This window comes from Pan troglodytes, chromosome 20 (assembly GCF_028858775.2).
Source record: "Pan troglodytes isolate AG18354 chromosome 20, NHGRI_mPanTro3-v2.0_pri, whole genome shotgun sequence".
Taxonomy (NCBI): Eukaryota; Metazoa; Chordata; class Mammalia; order Primates; family Hominidae; genus Pan; species Pan troglodytes.
Window position 1 is genome coordinate 42,252,629 of NC_072418.2, and position 18,376 is coordinate 42,271,004.

General features: G+C 53.0%; 1 protein-coding gene and 1 long non-coding RNA gene across 6 annotated transcripts in view; one reads left to right on the forward strand and one right to left on the reverse strand.

Moving 5' to 3' along the window:
• Window positions 1–5,323: 5,323 nt before the first annotated feature.
• The window catches only part of PAK4 (p21 (RAC1) activated kinase 4), a 54,043-nt gene continuing 40,990 nt past the window's right edge, over window positions 5,324–18,376 (forward strand). The window contains exon 1 of one of the 5 annotated variants that reach the window (XM_016935900.4): window positions 5,324–5,549. The gene's annotated coding sequence lies outside the window, so the exon portion shown is untranslated. The remainder of the gene's footprint in view (window positions 5,550–18,376) is intronic. The other 4 variants (XM_016935897.4, XM_016935896.4, XM_016935901.4 and 1 more) reach the window with 4 other exon arrangements.
• On the reverse strand, window positions 13,841–16,210 carry LOC129138068 (uncharacterized). The gene is made up of 2 exons (XR_008541014.2): window positions 15,921–16,210; window positions 13,841–14,855 (listed from the first exon to the last, which is right to left on the reverse strand). It is a non-coding gene; the product is annotated as an uncharacterized LOC129138068 (long non-coding RNA).

Below are 18,376 nucleotides of genomic sequence, written 5' to 3' on the forward strand. Positions count from 1 at the left end.
ATCTCAAATGATCTGCCTGCCTTGACCTCCCAAAGTGCTGGAATTATAGGCATGAGGCACTGTGCCCGGCCCAAGTACATTATGATACATCAATAATATTACATATAAAAAGCAGTAGTTATAATAAACATTAAAATAGTACTTACTAATGATGAATATTTGCATATATACACCTTTATCTATGTTTTTTTCCTAAAGAAAGCAACACTAGTCTTTCTTTCCCTTTAAGATCAGTTCCTAGAAGTAGAATTGCTGTATCAAGAGGTAGATAGGAATATTAAGTCTCTTGATAAATATCACCAAAAAGCTGCCCAGATCCAGTCCACAGTGGGGTATGAGAGTGCTGATGGCGTGTACTCTCATCAGCACTAATTATATATTATAATATATTAATATTTAAAAATATTTTTCTGAGAGACCAAAAGCAAATCTCAGTTTAATACTTATTTCATTAATTGCTTGTTCACCAATTCAATTTTTTGTATTCACTGATATTTATTTATTTTAGGTCCTTTGCCTGTTTTTTTCTGTTGTGTGTTTACCTTTTTCTCTTATTGATCTGCAGATGTTCTTTACATATGAAGGACAGAAAGCTTTGCTTGCCATCCATATGTCACAACTTATCTTTTTCCTTGATGTACTGAAATGTATCCTTTTTATGAAGCCAAATCCTCTTCACCCTCCTCGCCTTTTTCCATCCCTCAAGGGTCACCTCCTCAACACCCCCACTGGGAAGCCTTCTGTAGGAGGCTCTTTGGAGTCTGATTTTCCTCTCCCAGGGTCCTGGAGTAGCAGGGCCTGATTGCTCACCCTGAGTAAGCCCTTGGGGTAGATCTGTCCCTGGGATTGTTCCAGGGGTCTGACTATTGATGCAATCCCCAACTAGGTTACAAGGGGACTTCCCCAAAAATGAGTTCTAGAACCTAAGGCTCTGAAGTTTGTGCAGGGCGTTAAAGAGGCAAAGGCTGCACCTGCCCCTCCTCCCGTTACTATGACCTGAATAAGGTGTTGTCATCTCAGCTCCTGGTCTTGGTTTTTTGTTTTTTTTTTTTGTTTTTTTTTTTAAATGAAGATTATGCAAGACACACACGCATTTCAAAAGAGTGCAAAAACAAGAATGTTTCATGCTGACAAGGATTATTTTTATTTATTTATTTATTTATTTATTTATTTTTGAGACAGGGTCTTGCTCTGTCACCAGGCTGGAGTGCAGTGGTGCAATCTTTTTTTTTTTTTTTTTTTTTGAGACAGAGTCTCGCTCTGTTACCAGGCTGGAGTACAGTGGCTCGGTCTCGGCTCACTGCAACCTCTGCCTCCTGGGTTCAAGCGATTCACCTGCCTCAGCCTCCCAAGTAGCAGGGATTACAGGCACGTGCCACCACACCCGGCTAATTTTTGTATTTTTAGTAGAGATGGGGTTTCACCATGTTAGCCAGGCTGGTCTTGAACTCCTGACCTCGTGATCCTCCCGCCTCGGCCTCCCAAAGTGCTGAGATTACAGGCGTGAGCCACCGCGCCCAGCCAAGTGGTGCAATCTTGGCTCACTGCAACCTCCACCTCCGGATTCCAGCAATTCTCCTGCCTCAGGCTCCTAAGTAGCTGGGATTACAGACGCCTACCACCACGCCTGGCTCATTTTTGTATTTTTAGTAGAGACAGGGTTTCACCAAGTTGGCCAGGATGGTCTCGATCTCTTGACCTTGTGATCCGCCCACCTCGGCCTCCCAAAGTGCTGGGATTACAGGCGTGAGCCACCACGCCCGGCCCCCAGTGCTGACAAGGATTCTTTAAAGGGCGCATTCTCTCTGAAGGCTGGTGGGAGCGTGAGTTGGATCCCTACAGCACAATTTGGCAATGTGTGTCCCAGGCCATGAGGAGGCAGCAGAGGGCAGTCAATGAGAACAGTGCCCGGGAGTCAAAGCTGGGTTTGCCCCATTGGTCCTTGAGTTTGAGCAAGTGAAGTTACTTCTCTGAGCCTCAGTTTCCTCCTCTGGAAAAGGGATGAATATTCACAGCTTTAGCTGTTACAATTACATGGCTTAGCACCATGCTTCCTGATGCACAGAAATGCTTGAAACATGGGAACTGTTACTATTCTTTTTTTTTTTTTGAGAGTCTCACTCACTCTGTCACCCAGGGTGGAGTGCAGTGATGCCACCTCTGCCACCTCGGCTCACTGCAACCTCCGACTCCCAGGTTCAAGCGATTTTCCTGCCTCAGCCTCCTGAGTAGCTGGGATTACAGATGTGCACCACCACGCCCGGCTAATTTTTTGTATTCTTAGTAGAAACGGGGGTTTCACCACGTTGGCCAGGCTGGTCTCGAAATCCTGACCTCAAGTGATCCGCCTGCCTCGGCCTACCAAAGTGCTGAGATTCCAGGCGGAAGCCACCACACCCGGCCACTGTTACTATTCTTAATTCTTAAAGATACACCTTCTCCTTGACCCAGAAGTTTCATTTGTAGTAGGAACAATAATTAGAGACAGGCACAAGGAAATAATTAGAGATGGTCACAAATATTTAGCTGCTTGGATTTTGCATGACAGGGAGGGGGATTTTTTATAATGGCAAGGTACTACAGCATAGATGTTCAAAAGGACAGTGATTAAACAAATTCGAGTTCATTGACAGGATGGCATCTTATGCAGCCATTAAAACTAATCTTCTTGAAGAATATTTAATGACATGGAAAGACACTGGTGATATTTACAATCTTGTGGCTTAAAAGACAACATTCTAGGCTGGGTGTGGTGGCTCACGCCTATAATTCAAACACTTTGGGAGGCCAAGGCGGGGCGGATCACCTGAGGTCAGGAGTTTGAGACCAGCCTGACCAACATGGAGAAACCCTGTCTCAACTGAAAATACAAAATTAGTTGGGCGTGGTGGCACATGCCTGTAATCTCAGCTACTGGGGAGGCTGAGGAGGGAGAATCGCTTGAGTCCGGGAAGCAAAAGTTGCAGTGAGCTGGGATCATGCCATTGTACTCCAGTGTGGGCAATGAGAGCAAAATTCCGTCTCAAAAAAAAAAAAAAAAAAAAAAGACTCAACATTCTTTACAAATATATGTTTCCAATTCTGTCAAAAGAAAAAAGGGGTCAGTCATGGTGGCTCACACCTGCAATCCCAGCACTTTGGGAGGCTAAGGTGAGAGGATTGTTTGAGGCCAGGAGTTCAAGACCAGCCTGGGCAACACAGCGAGACCCCGTCTCTACTAAAAATTAAGAAAATTAGCCAAGCCAGGTGCAGTGGCTCATGCCTGTAATCCAACACTTTGGAAGGCCAAGGCGGACAGATCACTTGAGACCAGGAGTTCGAGACCATCCTGGCCAACATGGGGAAGCCCCGTCTCTACTAAAAATACAAAAATTAGCCGGGCATGGTGGCAGGCGCCCAGGAGTCGTTTGAACTCTGGAGGCGGAGGTTGCAGTGAGCCAAGATCATGCTACTACACTCCAGCCTGGGTGACAAAGTGAGATTCTGTCAAAAGAAAGAGGAAAGAAAGAAGTAAGGAAGGAAGGAAGGAAAGAAAAAGAAAGAAAGAAAAAGAAAGAAAATTAGCCGGTGTGGTGGCTTATGCCTGTAGTCCCAGCTACTTGAGAGGCTAGGTTGGAAGGATCACTTGAGCCCAGGAGTTTCAGACTGCAATCCTGCCTGGGCGACAGAGTAAGACTCCTATCTAAAAACAAACAAATAAACAAACAAAAAAAAGAATGAACAAATAAAAAGAAAAAAGGTAGGTAAATATAAAGAAAAATTAACTCATCTTTCAATCATTCATTCATTGTTGCCACCGACATTAGTAGAAATTAATTAAATGCCTACTATGTGGCTGTTCTGGGGCAGAGGAGAAGCACCAAACATTTAAGAGTATCTCTGAAGGGGTGGAATTACCACGCATTCAAACAGCCCTTCCACCAATGTTTACTGAGCATCTACATGCCAACAGTGCTGGGGCACTGGGAATGCAGCAGTGAACAAAGACAGAAATCCATGTTGTCATGGGGCTGACATTCCAGCAGAGGAGACAACCAACAAGCAATAACTACAATTAGCAGTGAGAAATAAGAACAAAGCAGACAGAGTTTGGTAGTATGTGAGAGGGATGTTTGCTGCTTTCCTTAGGGTGAGCGAGGGAATTAGTTCACAGAGAAAGTGACATCTGTCTAAAGCCCTGAGAAAAGGGAGGGAGAGATAAGGATACCTGGGGGAAGAGTATGTTCCAGGCAGAGGAACAACCAATGCAAAGACTGTGAGGTGAGAGCGCACCTGACAAGAGTTCAGGAACAGCATGAAGGCTGGAGTCCAGTGAATAAGATCCAGGAGGAGAGATGTCTGGCTGGGCGCGGTGGCTCACGCCTGCAATCCCAGCACTTTGGGAGGCCGAGGCAGGAGTATAGTTTGAGCCCAGGAGTTCGAGACCAGCCTGGCCAACACAACAAAACTCTCTCTTTAAAAATAAAAGAAAAAGGCCAGCTTGGTGGCTCACACGTGTAATCCCAGCACTCTGGGAGGCCGAGGTGGATAGATCACCTGAGGTCAGGAGTTCGAGACCAGCCTGGCCAACATGGTGAAACGCTGTCTCTACTAAAAATACAAAAAATTAGCTGGGTGTGGTGGTGGACGCCTGTAATTCCAGCTACTCAGGAGGCTGAGGCAGGAGAATCTCTTGAACCCGGGAGGCGGAGGTTGCAGTGAGCTGAGATCGCGCCATTGCACTCCAGCCTGGGCAACAAGAGCGAAACTCTGTCTCAAGACAAATAAATAAGTAAAAATAAAATTAAAAAAAATTTTTAAAGAAGATGTCTGCTGTTTGTTTCCAGTATTTTGACCAATTACTTCGTAAAAACTTATTTAAAAATTGAAGAGCAAACAGTCTCAGGTTCCCGGGCTCAGACAGACCAGCGTTCAAAACTCATTACCTTCTTTCTATGATGCTAAGCCAGCTATTTCACCCTCTGAACCTCTGTTTCTTTATCTGTAAAATGGGTATTAATGATATTATACCACAGGGTTGTATATGCAGCGAGAAAATGCAAGTAAAGCACTTATCCCGGTGCCTGCCTCCTAGTAAGTGCTTAAGAACTGTTTCTGCCCATTAACTCATTACTTTCTCCCAGCCCCTAACTCCTGCTGGGGGGGAAGTTAGAAAATCAGTATCACACGAAAACAGTCATTTCCCCTTTAAGGACCTCAGTGGGCCCGGGAGCCAGCCTTCCCGCACCTTTTCCAAAATTTCCAATCCCCGCTTGGCATTTTCTGCCCGAAGGTCTCCGATTGGACGCTCTGTACCAATCGGAGGCTGGAGCGGGCCCTGAGAGGCGCCCGACTCCGCCCCCGCACTGGCCCTGCCCACTGCCCGGTCAGCCTCGTTGCTATGGGGACTGGTGGGCGGTGAGGGGGGAAAGCCCCGGATGTTCGTTGGGGATTCAACATGGCGGCGGGAGTGGCCGCGGTGGTGGCGGTGCAAGAGAGCTGAGGGAGGCGCGAGGGCGCGGAGTTCCAGGCCGAGCAGTTAGGCCGCGAGCGACTGCGGCGCCGAGCCGGTAGGATAAGGGGTCCGGCCAGGGGCTTGCGGTGGGCCGGGCGCTGGCGGCGGGACGGCGTTTCCGCGAGGAGGGGGGCGGGGCCGCCGGGGTCAAAGGTCACTGGTGGAGGGAAGGGTCGCGTCCGAGGGATCGGGGGTTAACGCAGACTGGAGGGAGTTGTAGTGGAGGTCGGAGATCAAACAGCGAAGGGGGCGTGGCGAAGGGGAGTGCAAAGTTTGAAATTCGAAGTGGGGGCGCGTTCGAGGGGATCTGGGCGAGTCTCAAAAAAGGCAGGGTCAAAGTTAATAATTTGAGGGAAGGCTGCCCCCACGAGGGTCAGAGGTCACAGCCCCAGGGGCGCCAGGTTGGAGGTTTAAAGCTGCCCCCAGCGGAGCAGATGAATGAGTTTTAGGTTCGGGGGCGTCTTTTAGGGGTTCAAAGCTGGGGCGTGCCTAGAAGGTACAAAGGTGAGAATCTGACAGCGGGGCAGCTGTTTCCCAGAGTCAAAAATTAAAACCCAAGGAGGGCGTATTGCAGGGGACGGGGGGGGCGGGGCATCCAGGGGCGGGGTCAGAGATGCTTCCTGGTGACAGGAGAAGGGGGAACCCTCCCACAAATAATAATGGCAAACACTCATGAAACACTATGGGCTAGACCCTCTTTTTAACGTTTTACTTGTATTAGCTTATTCAGTCCTCACTGTAGTCTTAGGGGGTCTTAACCTGGTATTAAGAGGTTAAGTGATTTGCACAAGGTCACCCGATGCATAAGTTGTGCGCTGGGATTCTAACTCCGGAGTTCTGGCCCAGAGCCCTGCTCTGGCCGACCGCCTCTCAAATCATCATAATGTCGGTTAATGTTTAATGAGGGCTCACACTGTGCTCCACGCCCTGTGTGCCCGGTCGTATTTCACTCCTGCTGCAATCTTGTGAAGTGAGTGCTCAAGATGAACCTACTTTACAGACGGGAAAAATGAGGCTCAGAAGCTTCTGCTGAAGGCAGAGTTAGAATCGAAGCTGGGCCTGGGTGATTCCAGGGCCCCTGCCCCTGGTCGCCACATTGTCCGGTGCCAGCCATTAGGTCTCTCCTGGAAGCAGGGGGCTGGGCAGGGCTGGGCCACTCCCTGGGTGGATCGGATTGTCTGCTTGGTTTCCTTGGAAGGGTGTGATCTGACAGGGAAGATTCCTGTGAGCCTATGGGAGTAGGGTGTTTGTAGGTGGTCTGGAGTCCGAGCAAGGGAGTCCGACGGGCTTCTGACTGGGGAGTGTGTCCCTGGGTGGTACCCTGGGCAGAGCGGGGTGTTCACTGTTCTTAAAACCCTAAGCTCTCACTGTGGTCCTCAGTCACTCCCACCTCACTTCTTATGGCTCTGCCCATTTCTCCCCAGCCCCTTTACTGTTCTCCAACTCCAGGCCCATGCCTCCCGCCCGGTCTTTGACCTTCCTGTTCCTTCTGCTGGGAATCCTTTCCCCACCCTGCCCTCTCTCACTGACGGGTCGCTCACTCTCAGCTGGCCCAGGACCACCCTGGCTCGCACTTGCTGCAGGCTCTTGTTCTCTCATCTGCCCAGCCCTTACCTCCCTCCTTACCTTAATTATTAGGGTGCATGGAGGAATTGCTCTGTGGGGTTCCTTGCCTCCGTCCCCACTGAAGCCCTGCCTGGCCTGCAGAGGATGTGACATTGCTGGGGGTTGACTGTTGGGCACTGTGCCGGGTGCTGGGAGTGTGGCAGGGGACGAGATCCACAGAGCCCCTAGCCTCAGAGGGCACTCAGTTCCCTGGTGGGAGCAGAGTGGAACCAGCCCCCAAGCCAGTGACACAAGACTGCGTCTCTGCAAACGGTGATGTGGCTTGCGAGGGCATCTTCAGAGAGCCGGGAGAGTGCCCCTACCCTGGGCTGAAGCCTGAGTCCCTTTCCCCTGGGAAGGCTCTGAAGGATGGGGAGGAGGGCTGGGAATGGGCTTACCAGGCAGGAGGAGCAGTGTGTGCAGAGGCCCTGGCATGACTGGAGGTCAGGACTCGGGTGCACAATTGGGGATCTGGGCAACACGTAGCCTGTGCAGGTTCAGGGCAAGACCCTGAGGGGACTCAGCCTTGAAGGGACGGTGGGAGCAGGGGAGGGCTGAGGAGTACCTGTATGTGTGGAGCTGCGTGAGGCCGTGATGGAGCGTGGTTCAGAAAGCAGTGCTGGGCCAGGGATGCCTGGTACACACCCCTCTCCATCACTCACAGAGCATGTGAGGACCTCCGTTTCCACTTCTGCAAGATGGGCATAGTGTTAGCGCTGCCTCATAGAATTGCTGTGAGGATGCAGGCTAGAGAGCCTTGGCCCAAGGCCCGGCATACAGTAGTTGCTGTGTAAGCATTAGTCTTGCTGCTGCTGCTGCTGCCACCCCACCACTGCCTGGGGAGGGCCTCAGAGACAGTGGAGGCCCTCGCTCCACCTGCCTCCTGGCTTTCTCTGGCAGCCACCCCATCCCCACCTGGCTCTGGCAGGGTCAGGGAGCCGGCACGCTGCCAGGCAGCCCTCTGAGGCTGGCCCAGCCTCCCAGCCTTGCAGTGCCAGCTCACTCAGCGTCTCAGGGTTTGGCACAGATAAAGAAGGATAGGGTTTGGGCATTGGAGACCCATATTCAGGTCCCTCCCTTGTCACTTACCAGCCATGGGACAAATGATTTATTTGCCACTTTTATTCCTTCAACACGTTTGGCTAGGGGAAAAAGGGCTTTCAGTATAATGAAACACTCATGCATCCGGCCATCGTCTGGCCTGGGACAGAACACACCGTGATACAGTTAGAGGCCAAGGGTCTCCTCCTCACCCCCCTCCTCCCTCCCTTCCAGGGGCAGCCTCTGTCCTGGGTGTGGCAGTCACCATTCCTCTGCAGCCTTTCATACTTTGACTGCCCTTGAATGTATTCACCAACAGTAGAGCAACAGCTCTTGCCCCTGGCTGCACATTGCAACTCCCTGGAGAGCTTTGAAAAGATGCCTTGGCCCAGGCCCGCCATGGAAATTCTGCCTCCAACTTACTTGGTCTGAGCTGGGGCTGGCCTCAGGCTTTTGGAAGCTCCCTGGGCAGTTCTTATGGCCAGCAGGGGCTGACCACTGTTGTTTCACAGTTCAGATAAATGGTGTCACCATAAACATGACTTTCTGCAAGTTGCTGTTTTTGTTCAACATTATAGGTATATTTGAGATGGGATCTTGCTATGTTGCCTAGACTGGACTCTAACTCCTGGGCTCAAGCTATCCTCCCACTTCAGCCTCTGGAGTAGCTGGGATTACAGGCGCGCACACCTGCTCCCTGCTTTGAGCTGAGCATTGGAGTCTGGATCTCTCTCGGTGGGGATGTGTGTAGGCCTGGGACAGGCCATTTGTTTTTCCTGATGGTGTTTCTTTTTGTGATCGTGTCACACAGGAGTTGCTTGTTCACCTGTTGATGGCCACTGAGGTGGTCCGTTGGGGCTATAACAGTGCGACAATGGGCCTTCTGGAACGCGTGTTCCTGTAGACCATGGCCAGAGTCTCTCTGGCATATGCCTAGTAGCGGAAAAGCCGGAGCTCCCCGCTTTCCTAGCGGTTGCCAAGTCACGCCCCCAGTGGCTGGACCACTGTGCTCCCCAGCAGGCTCCGGGGCTCCCTTTATTCCAAGTCCTGCTTTGGGCAGCTTTGTGGCCCTCACTGAAACGATTTCCTCGGCCGTGACATGGGAGGTTTATGGGCCCACCCACCCACCCACCAGGCTGTTTGGAAACAGATGGGGAGATGGTTCACACAACTGGCTTAGCTGGGACCTCATCCCCACTGACTCCCTACACCCACAGGAGAAGACAGGATGGAAGGGCTTTCACCTTTACCCCCTTGGGCATCCAGGACGGTGACTGCAGCTTTGCCTCAACTGCCCTTGGGGGCAGGTGCCAGGGGTGACAGCTGGGAAAGAGAACTATACTGATTCGAACCTCTCAGGAGGGAGGCAGGGAGGACGGAGGTGAAAGTTGGAGGATGGGTGAGGCCTTGTAACATTCTTTCTGTGTATCTGACTGTTGGTCCCAGTGGTAACCAACACAACCCAGCTCTACCCTAGTAGATTATAGTACAGTGAAGGAGACAGACCTGCTGTCCCCAGACGGTGATAGCCCAGAGAGGCCAGGGCTGTGAAGGAGAGGCCTAGGCGAGGGTCAGGGCGGGATGTGGGGGGGACCCAGGCAGAAGGGTCAGGGCGGGATGTGGGGGGGACCCAGGCAGAGGGGTCAGGGTGGGGTGGTGGGACCCAGGCAGATGGGTCATGGCGGGATGGGGGCGGGGACCCAGGCAGAGGGGTCAGGGTGGGATTGGGGGGGACCCAGGCAGAGTGGTCAGAGAAGGATGGGGAAACCCAGGCAGAGGGGTCAGGGCAGGATGGGGAAACCCAGGCAGAGGGGTCAGGGCGGGATGGGGAAACCCAGGCAGAGGGGTTGGGGCTGGATGGTGGGGAGGGGCACAGAGAGGGATTGGGACTGGGATGGAGGCGCAGGGACCGTAGGAAGCCCGAGGAGGCATGTGGCCCAGCGTGGGGAGTTGAGGAGGGCTTTCTGGATAAGATGACATCTGACTGATGAGAACATATGAGCGAGGCTGGAAGGAGGTGGAAAGAACGTAACAGGTCATGGGTACAGAAGTGCCAAGGCCCTGAGGGTCGGAATGACCTCGGAATGGTCGAGGATCATCAGATAGGCCGGTGTAGGCTACGCTGTGCACCCTGACTGTGTGGTAGCCTTGCTCTGCAAGGAGCAGTTAAAGAAATACATAAAATATAAAATAAATAAATAAAAAAGCAAAAAAAAGAAGCCAGTGTGGCTGAGCAGGGGGTGGGGTCAGAGGCTTGGAGGTGGTGTTGGATACAGCAGGGCCTAGCAGAGCCAGGTGGGGTGTGTGGATTCCATTCTGTGCATAATGGGAAGTCATCAGAGGCTTTAGCGACATCTGGTTTTCCCCTTATAAAGATTGCTCAGGCTGCTGTGTGGGGGACGGATCGCGGGGGCTGGCGACAGGGAGGCTATGGGGAGGCTGCTGTGACAGTCCAAGCAGAAGAGGGTGGAGAGGACGAGGGGACAGTGATGGAGGAGCGTCCTCGTGCCAGCTGAGGTCATCAGCGCTTTACCCCTGTTACCTCACTTCATCTTCACAGCAACCTGTGAAGTAGGTGCTAGTATCATCCTCACTCTAGAGATGAGAAAGGAGGCCCAGAGAGGTACGGGACTTGCTTAAGGTCACACAGCAGGCAGTGGCAGAGGTAGGATTGAACCCCAGGCCTTGGGGCTTCAGTGTCACTGATTACTGGGGCTGCCCTCCCGTGGTTTGGAACTGGCTCGGACAAGACGGGCCTGATTCCTGTTCAGCTGGTTCTTACCCAGGCTCCTTTGTTGACAGAAGTTCCGTGGAGACCTGTTCCCCCTGGGTAGTTTCTGGGCGCTGGGTCCCTACCTCCCTCAGGGCCTCCCTTTCCTTTCTCATCTACTTCTCGTCCCACTGGCTCGTGGTGAGCCAGACTTCCTGGCCAGACACCGGTCAGGGGTGTCCCCAGCAGCTGTTTCTCCCATCACCGAGCCCAGCCCCGCACATGCTGCCAGCAGGAAGCAACCTCCTTCCAAGTCACGGCCAGGGAAGTGGGACCCTTCCCGCCTAGTCACCCATCTGGGGCCAAGGCTTCTTGTCTGCCAGACGCCTTGGCCCACAGGAAGGTTGGGGGGGCCAAGGAGGGTGAGAAGGGGAACACTCTCCCATCCCAGGGGAGCCAGCGCTGGCGGATGCGACAGAAGCCACCGCTCACTGAAGCCTCTCTCCCGGGACCCTCCGGTCCTGCCCTGACCCTTCCCAGGCTGGGAGGCCATCTGCTGCCTTCCCGAGGGGCAGTGGAACTTCCCTGCCAGGGCTGCTCAGTCCACACACATCCCTTAGCCTTTCTCACTAGCTGGGAGCCCCTGGGGAAGAGACAGAACTTCCCTGGGCCTCTGATTCCTCACCTGTTACAGGGAGTATTGGTGGCCACCTCTCAGGGCTGTGGGAGGGCGGAAGATCATGTGTGTGTGTCGTGCTTAGCCCGATGCTCGGCACTCAGTAAGTGCTTGGTAAATGTTGAACTTGGTGCTTTCGATGGTTTCCGTCCCTTGCACCCTGTCCCCCTCTGGGTTCTCATCCCGTAGTGAGCTGTAATAACCCCAGCCCCCCGGGGTCCCAGCTCCATGTGCCAGGCACGTGTGTGCTGTGAGTCTATGAGCATGGTCATGTGGCTGTACCCAGAGACCCTGAGGAGGAGGTGTTTTTAACCTCGTTTTTCTTTTCCCGTGTTTTAATTTTCAGAAAGCACGTTTTTCCTCCATGTGCATGCATTACCTATTCCCCTAAATAATCACTGTAAAACTGCACACAGCACAAAAGGATGTACAGGGACTAGCAAATCTCTTTCCCACCCGCCTGCCAGGCCCTTCCCAAAGATAGCATCATCACCCCCGGTTTCTTTTCTTCCTTTCTTGAAATATTTGTTCCCCCAAGTGCCCGCCCCTCCCTTTTGTTTTTACTCAAATGGAGCGGACTTCCCATGTTTATATTCTGTCCTGTGCTTTGCGTTTCCCACTCCCAAGCTCGCTGTCAGGACACAGAGTGCCGCCTCAAGTGTCCCACGCACACGCGTGCCCCCACGGACAGCACAGCCATTCTGTGCTGATGGCCGTCAGGCCGTTCCCGTCTTTCCGTGCTGTGAACAGGGCTGCGCCCGCCTGAGTGTGGCTGTGCACACGTCTCTAGATGTGAGTCTGAGCTTGTGGCCTCGTGGTCTGAGACAGGCGCCCCGTTAGCTTTGCCGGTAGTGTTTCACCCTGCTGGGGAGGTTGTCTGGCTCACACTCCCACCTCCCAGTGTCTGATGACACCGGGGTTTCCTCACTCCCTTGCTGGAATAGACGGGTGTCACCTGACATTCTCACCTTTGCCAGTCAGATAGGTGACAAACAGTCCCATCATGGTTCTGATTTTAATCAGAGCAAAGTGGGACAGCTTTGTGTTGTTGAAAGCCATCTTGAGCTTCCTTTTCTTGGAGCTGTCTATTCCTGATAATTTTACTTTCTCTGAGAAGGGGAAACTGAGGCACAGGCCAGCAGTCCCACAGCAAATACGTGGCAGATGTGGCACTCAAACCTTGGCTCCGTTCTGGAGCTCCTAACCCGTCTGACACAGAAGAGGTCAAGGGCTTGGCCTCCGGAGCCAGCTTTGTCTCTTACTAGCTGTGTGACCCCAGACAAGTCACATCACCTCTCTGTGCCCGGGTGTCCTCATCTGTAAAATGAGGGTGCTAATGATATCTACTCTTAGAGTTGTTTTGAGAATATAAATGTATATTCGGCAGGCAAAATGTATAGTAAGTGCTCAAAGACTGTTAGCTGCGTTACTAATAGCCGTATTATTAATATTATAGCTATGTCACCAATAGCCGTGTTATTAATATGAGCAGGCACTGTTTGAGTGCTTTCTGTGAACTAACCTACTGGACCCTCCCGTCAACTCCAAGACACACGCGTTCTTAGGATCTCCCTTTTCTAGGGAGGAGACTGAGAGCCTGGGGGACCTGGCCCCGGTCACAGAGCAAGAGGAACTGGGATTTGGATGCTGGAGGCCTGGCTGGTAATCGCTGTGGCCGCTTCCCCTGCTACCCGGGGCTAAGCCCGAGGGTTACAAAGCTCTCCCTCCTGCTTCCCCCACCCACCTTCTGCTGTCTGCATTCCAGGCAGGCTGCCCAGGAGCTTTCGAGCAGACACCTTGAGGGTTGGGAGCACCGGGTGGGCAGGGTCCTCACCTAGAGAGCTCCCCCTCCCAGACCCTCCCTGCTCCTGCCACCTGTCCTGGGAACTCCTGATAAAGCGGCATTGTGCAGCGGTTTTGAGTTCACTTCCCAGCCCGGGTTTGCCACTCCCACACTTCACTCCCAGAGGCGGAAGGCGGCCGGTCTTCCTGGGCTGCGTGGGGTGCCAGCCCCCCTCCCCTTCCCTTCCCTCCCTCACTGCGCCCACAGTCACCGGTCAGCACTGGGCATGGGGAGAAAGTAGGACCCTGCGGGCCACTGGCCCCTCCACAGACCCGTCCCCAGGTGAAGACCCCTCCCTGCCCTCCCCACAGGAGGCCCCTGTCCTTCTCTCCCGAGGAACCCTCCTTCCCTGCCACCCACAGGGGCCTCCATAGTTCTGTCGTCCCTTCCCCGCAAATCTTCCACTGCAGCCTGGGCCCATGTTATTTGACTCTGAAATGCTATATATATACACAGCGCTTCTAACTCCACTGCTTTTAAAAAACCTTTAATAATTGTCAATTATAATATGCCCATAGAAAAGTGCATAAAATGCACAGGTAAGTTTAGCAAAGAATTACAAAGTGAACAACGCTTCCCCACCACCTCGGTAAAGACAGAACACAACCTCCCAAAAGCCGCCTGCCCATAACCCCTGTCCATCACGACCACAGTCGTGAGTGCTCTCCTGACCTTGGTGGTCACTGTGTCCTTGCTTTTCCTGATAGTTTTTACCATGAGGTATGCATCCTTGAATTACAGAATGTCATCTTGCCTGCTTTTGAACTTGACATAAATGGAATCTTCCAGTATGTCCTTGTCTGTGCTTTCTTTCGCCCTTAGGCCTGTGAGATCCATCTGTGTGCTGAGTGTATCTGTAGTCATTCATCTTTGTTGCTGTATAATATTCTTTTTTTTTCTTTGACACAGAGTCTCGCTCTGTCACCCAGGCTGGAGTGCAGTGGTGCAATCTTGGCTCACTGCAGCCTCTGCCTCCTGGGTTCAAGCGATTCACCTGCCTCAGCCTCCCGAGTAACTGGGATTACAGGCATACACTGCTATGCCTGGCTAATTTTTTTTTTTAATTTTTAGTAGAGAGGGGGTTTCACCACGTTGGCCAGGCGAGTCTTGAACTCTTGACCTCAGGTGATCCACCCACCTCAGCTTCCCAAAGTGCCGGCATTCCAGGCGTGAGCCACCGTGCCCAGCCCCATATAATATTCTGTTCCTCCATCTCCTGCTGCGCTGGTGCGAGCCATCTCTTTGTAGCATCTCCTGGGGTGCCGGTGCCTGCGTTTCTTCAGGGAATATACCCAGGAGTGCGTAGCCCAGGGCAGAGGGTGGGGTAGCTTCAGATTTAGTGGGCGCTGCCACACAGCCTCCCAAGGTGGTCAAATCTGTGTATCCTCCTAGCGGTGGTGACTGAGGATCTTAGTTGCTCCACCTCCTCACCAACATTTGGTACTGTCAGACTTTTTGGTTGACCTTGGAACATTTTTATTTTTTCCTGCAAAAGTAACACCACTGGTTATCATCGGGCTGAGCCCCTCGTGTTATTTTGTCCTCCCCTTGCTCCTGTCCATTCCGACTCTCACCCATTCTGTGGACAGGAGTCAAGTGCTTATTCTTTTTTTTTTGAGATGGAGCCTTGCTCTGTCACCAGGGCTGGAGTGCAGCAGCGCGATCTCAGCTCACTGCAACCTCCGCTTCCCAGATCCAAGCCATTCTCCTCCCTCAACCCCTCAAGTAGCTGGGATTACAGGCATGTGCCACCACGCACGGCTAATTTTGTATTTTTAGTAGAGACAGGGTTTTACCATGTTGGCCAGGCGGGTCTCAAACTCCTGACTTCAAGGGATCCACCTGCCTCAGCCTCCCAAGGTGCTGGGATTACAGACGTGAGCCACCGCGCCCTGCCCAAGCGTGTATTCTTTGACCAGCTTTGTGCTGGGGCCCAGCGACTGAAGGGTGAACCCAAACAACAGGCAGCCCTCCCCGAGCTCAGTCCGGTGGGAACACAGACCTCGACTGCAGAGCAACAGAAAGATAAGCCGGGCTGGAGGCTCCCGGCCCCCATCTTCCCACAGTGACCCCATTTTGGGAACAGGAACCCCCATCCCTCGTCTTGTTTCGGGATTAGGCTTCTCCAAATCTGGCACCCTGTCACCTTGACTCCTCTCTTGCCCCCACCCCCCCCCCAGCCACATCCAAAGCATCTGGAAAGGCTGTCACTCTACATGACAATGTAACCTGGTGCTGCGGGCTCCTCTTCCTCGTCACTCCCCTTCCTCGTCATCCCTCTTCTTCGTCACCCCCCTTCCTCGCCACCCCCTTCCTGGTCACGCCTCTTCCTCGTCACCCTTCTTCCTTGTCACCCCTCTTCCTCGTCACCCCCCCTTCCTCATCATCCCCCTTCCTCGTTACCCCCCTTCCTTGTTACCCTCCTTCCTCGTGGCCCCCTAGTTCAAGCCACCCTCATCTCCCTCCTGGACCATTGAGGTGTGCTCCCTGCTCCCTTCTCCCCCACTGTCCCCACAGTTGTCCCCACACAGCCAGAGGTAGCCGGGCACACCTGGTCAGGGCAGGAACCCTCCCCTGGCTCCACCTCTCGCAGGAGAGAAGCTTGCAAGGTCCCAGGCAACCTGGCCACTTTCCTGCCTGCCCTGCTTCCCTCTTCTCCTGCCGCCATTCCGGGAACATTCCAGGCAGGTCCTACCCCGGGGCCTTTGTTCTTGCTGCCCCCTGGGCAGGCAGCACCCTCCTTCCTTCTGTTCAGTCAGCCTCTGCTGACAGTGGCCCCCTTGGGGAGATGTTTCTTCCCGACCGTGGGTCCCCAGGAGCAGCCCCTGTCACCCTCCCTCTAGCACCTTCCCCCGGTAACCCTCATGATGGTTACTTCCATTATGACATGTGGGTCTGTTGGTTTATTTTGTCTCCTGGCGTAACGTAGCCTCAGGGCATGGGGGTAGGGGTAGAACCACAGGGCCTTGCCCTGCCCCTTGCTGTGTTCTCAGGGATTGGAGTGTGGTAGTCTCTCAGTAAATGCTGGTTGACTGACTGACTGACTGACTGACTGAACTGTAGTAAACTGGGCTGCCAGAGCGTCTAATGGGGACCCGCCCTGGGTGGGGCACACCGGGAAGGTTTTCCTGAGGAGGAAATGCCACTTGAAGGATGAACTTGGCCTCGACTAAGGGAGGAGGCTGAGGCAGCTGCCATTGCAGAGGTCTCCCGGCGGGGGAGTGCAGGGGGCCTTTGAGGAATTGAAGGAGGACAGGTAGGTCGGTTCCTGGGTTGGTCTGGATTCCAGTCTTGACAGCTGCTTGGGCCTCTCTCTGCCTCAGCGTCTTCCTCTCTAGAAGGTGGCTGCTTCAGGTGTTCCTGGACATTCCTGAAGTTCTGCTCCTAACACACTTATCCTGGTGCCTGATACATAAATATAAATGTGATTGTTTATTTTTTTCCAACAAATTTGGTGGAGTGCTGACCCGTGTGGCCTCCAGGGATGCGGTGGTGGATAAACAGACCCGGTTGCCGCCCGTTTGGAGCCTGGCCTCTGGAGCCATCTGGGGCACCCCTGCTTGGAGGCAGGAGAAGGCCTGGTGTGACCTTGGGCCCGGGGAGTCCTTATTCTAGATCCGGGAAGCTCTTCAGGGTGATGAATAGGAAAGACAAATGGAGGGTTTGTGCGTGCCGGCCCTGTGCCCCGGCCAGTGCTCCCAAGCTGCTGCCTGGGCCTCCCTGAAATCCCAGGAGGTAGCTGCACCCGTGTGACCCATTTCACAGATTGGGAGGTGAGGGGGGCACCAATGCTAAGTCCTTCGCCCATTTTGCAAACTAGAGTAGATCTGGTGGTGTTTCCTCTGTGGTCTGATGTGTTTTTCTGGTAGCCAGTCAGGTGGGGCAGCTTTCAATTTGTTCTTCCAGACTCCTGTGAAGGAAGGGCCAGTTCAGGTCACTTTCCTTTTTTTTTTTTTTGAGACAGAGTCTCGCTCTGTCACCCAGGCTGGAGTGCAGTGGCACGATCTTGGCTCACTACAACCTCTGCCTGCCAGGTTCAAGCGATTCTCCTGCCTCAGCCTCCCGAGTAGCTGGGACTACAGTCGTGTGCCACCATGCCTGGCTAATTTTTTGTGTTTTTAATAGAGATGAGGCTTTGCCGTGTTAGCCAGGATGGTCTCGATCTCCTGACCTTGTGATCCGCCCACCTTGGCCTCCCAAAGTGCTGGGATTACAGGCGTGAGCCACTGTGCCTAGCGTCTTAGCCATTCCTGAGGTTTTTTTTTTTTTTTTTTGAGACAGGGTCTTGCTCTGTCACCCAAGCTGGAGTGCAATGGTACAAGATTGGCTCACTGCAGCCTCCACCTCCTGGGTTCAAGCAATTCTCTTTCCTCAGCCTCAGTAGCTGGGACTGCAGGTACACGCCACCACGCTGGGCTAATGGGCTAATTTTTTTTTATTTTTAGTAGAGGTGGGGTTTCACTATGTTGGCCATCCTGTTCTCAAACTTTTTTGTTGTTGTTGTATTTTTATAGAGATGGGATTTCACCATGTTGCCCAGGCTAGTCTCAAACTCCTGAGCTCAAGCCAGCTGCCCGCCTCAGCCTTCCAAAGTGCTGGGATTACAGGCATGAGCCACTGTAATGGGCATCCAGCCCATTCTTGACTTTTTGTAATTCCCTTTAAATATTAGACAAGCATATTGTCAGTGTATGTACGTGTGCTTGTGCGCACACACCTGACACTGAGTCTCCCAATCCATGAACGTGGTATGTCTCTCCATTTGTTTATGTCTTCTCGTTCATACTTTTCCAGCCGAGGCCTTGCCCACCTCTTGTGGGGTTTTTCCCAGGGTAGTTCATGATGTGGCAGGGAGTCTGTGCCCTCCACTCCCACAAGATGCCTTGCACCCTGGGTTTAGCCTTGCTGGCTGAGGACCTCATGGCGGCGGCAGGAGGCCACTTCTCCCATTCTCTGCTTCTTCCCTGGTACCGCCCCTGGACCCTGGCGGAGGGCGGGCAGGGTGCC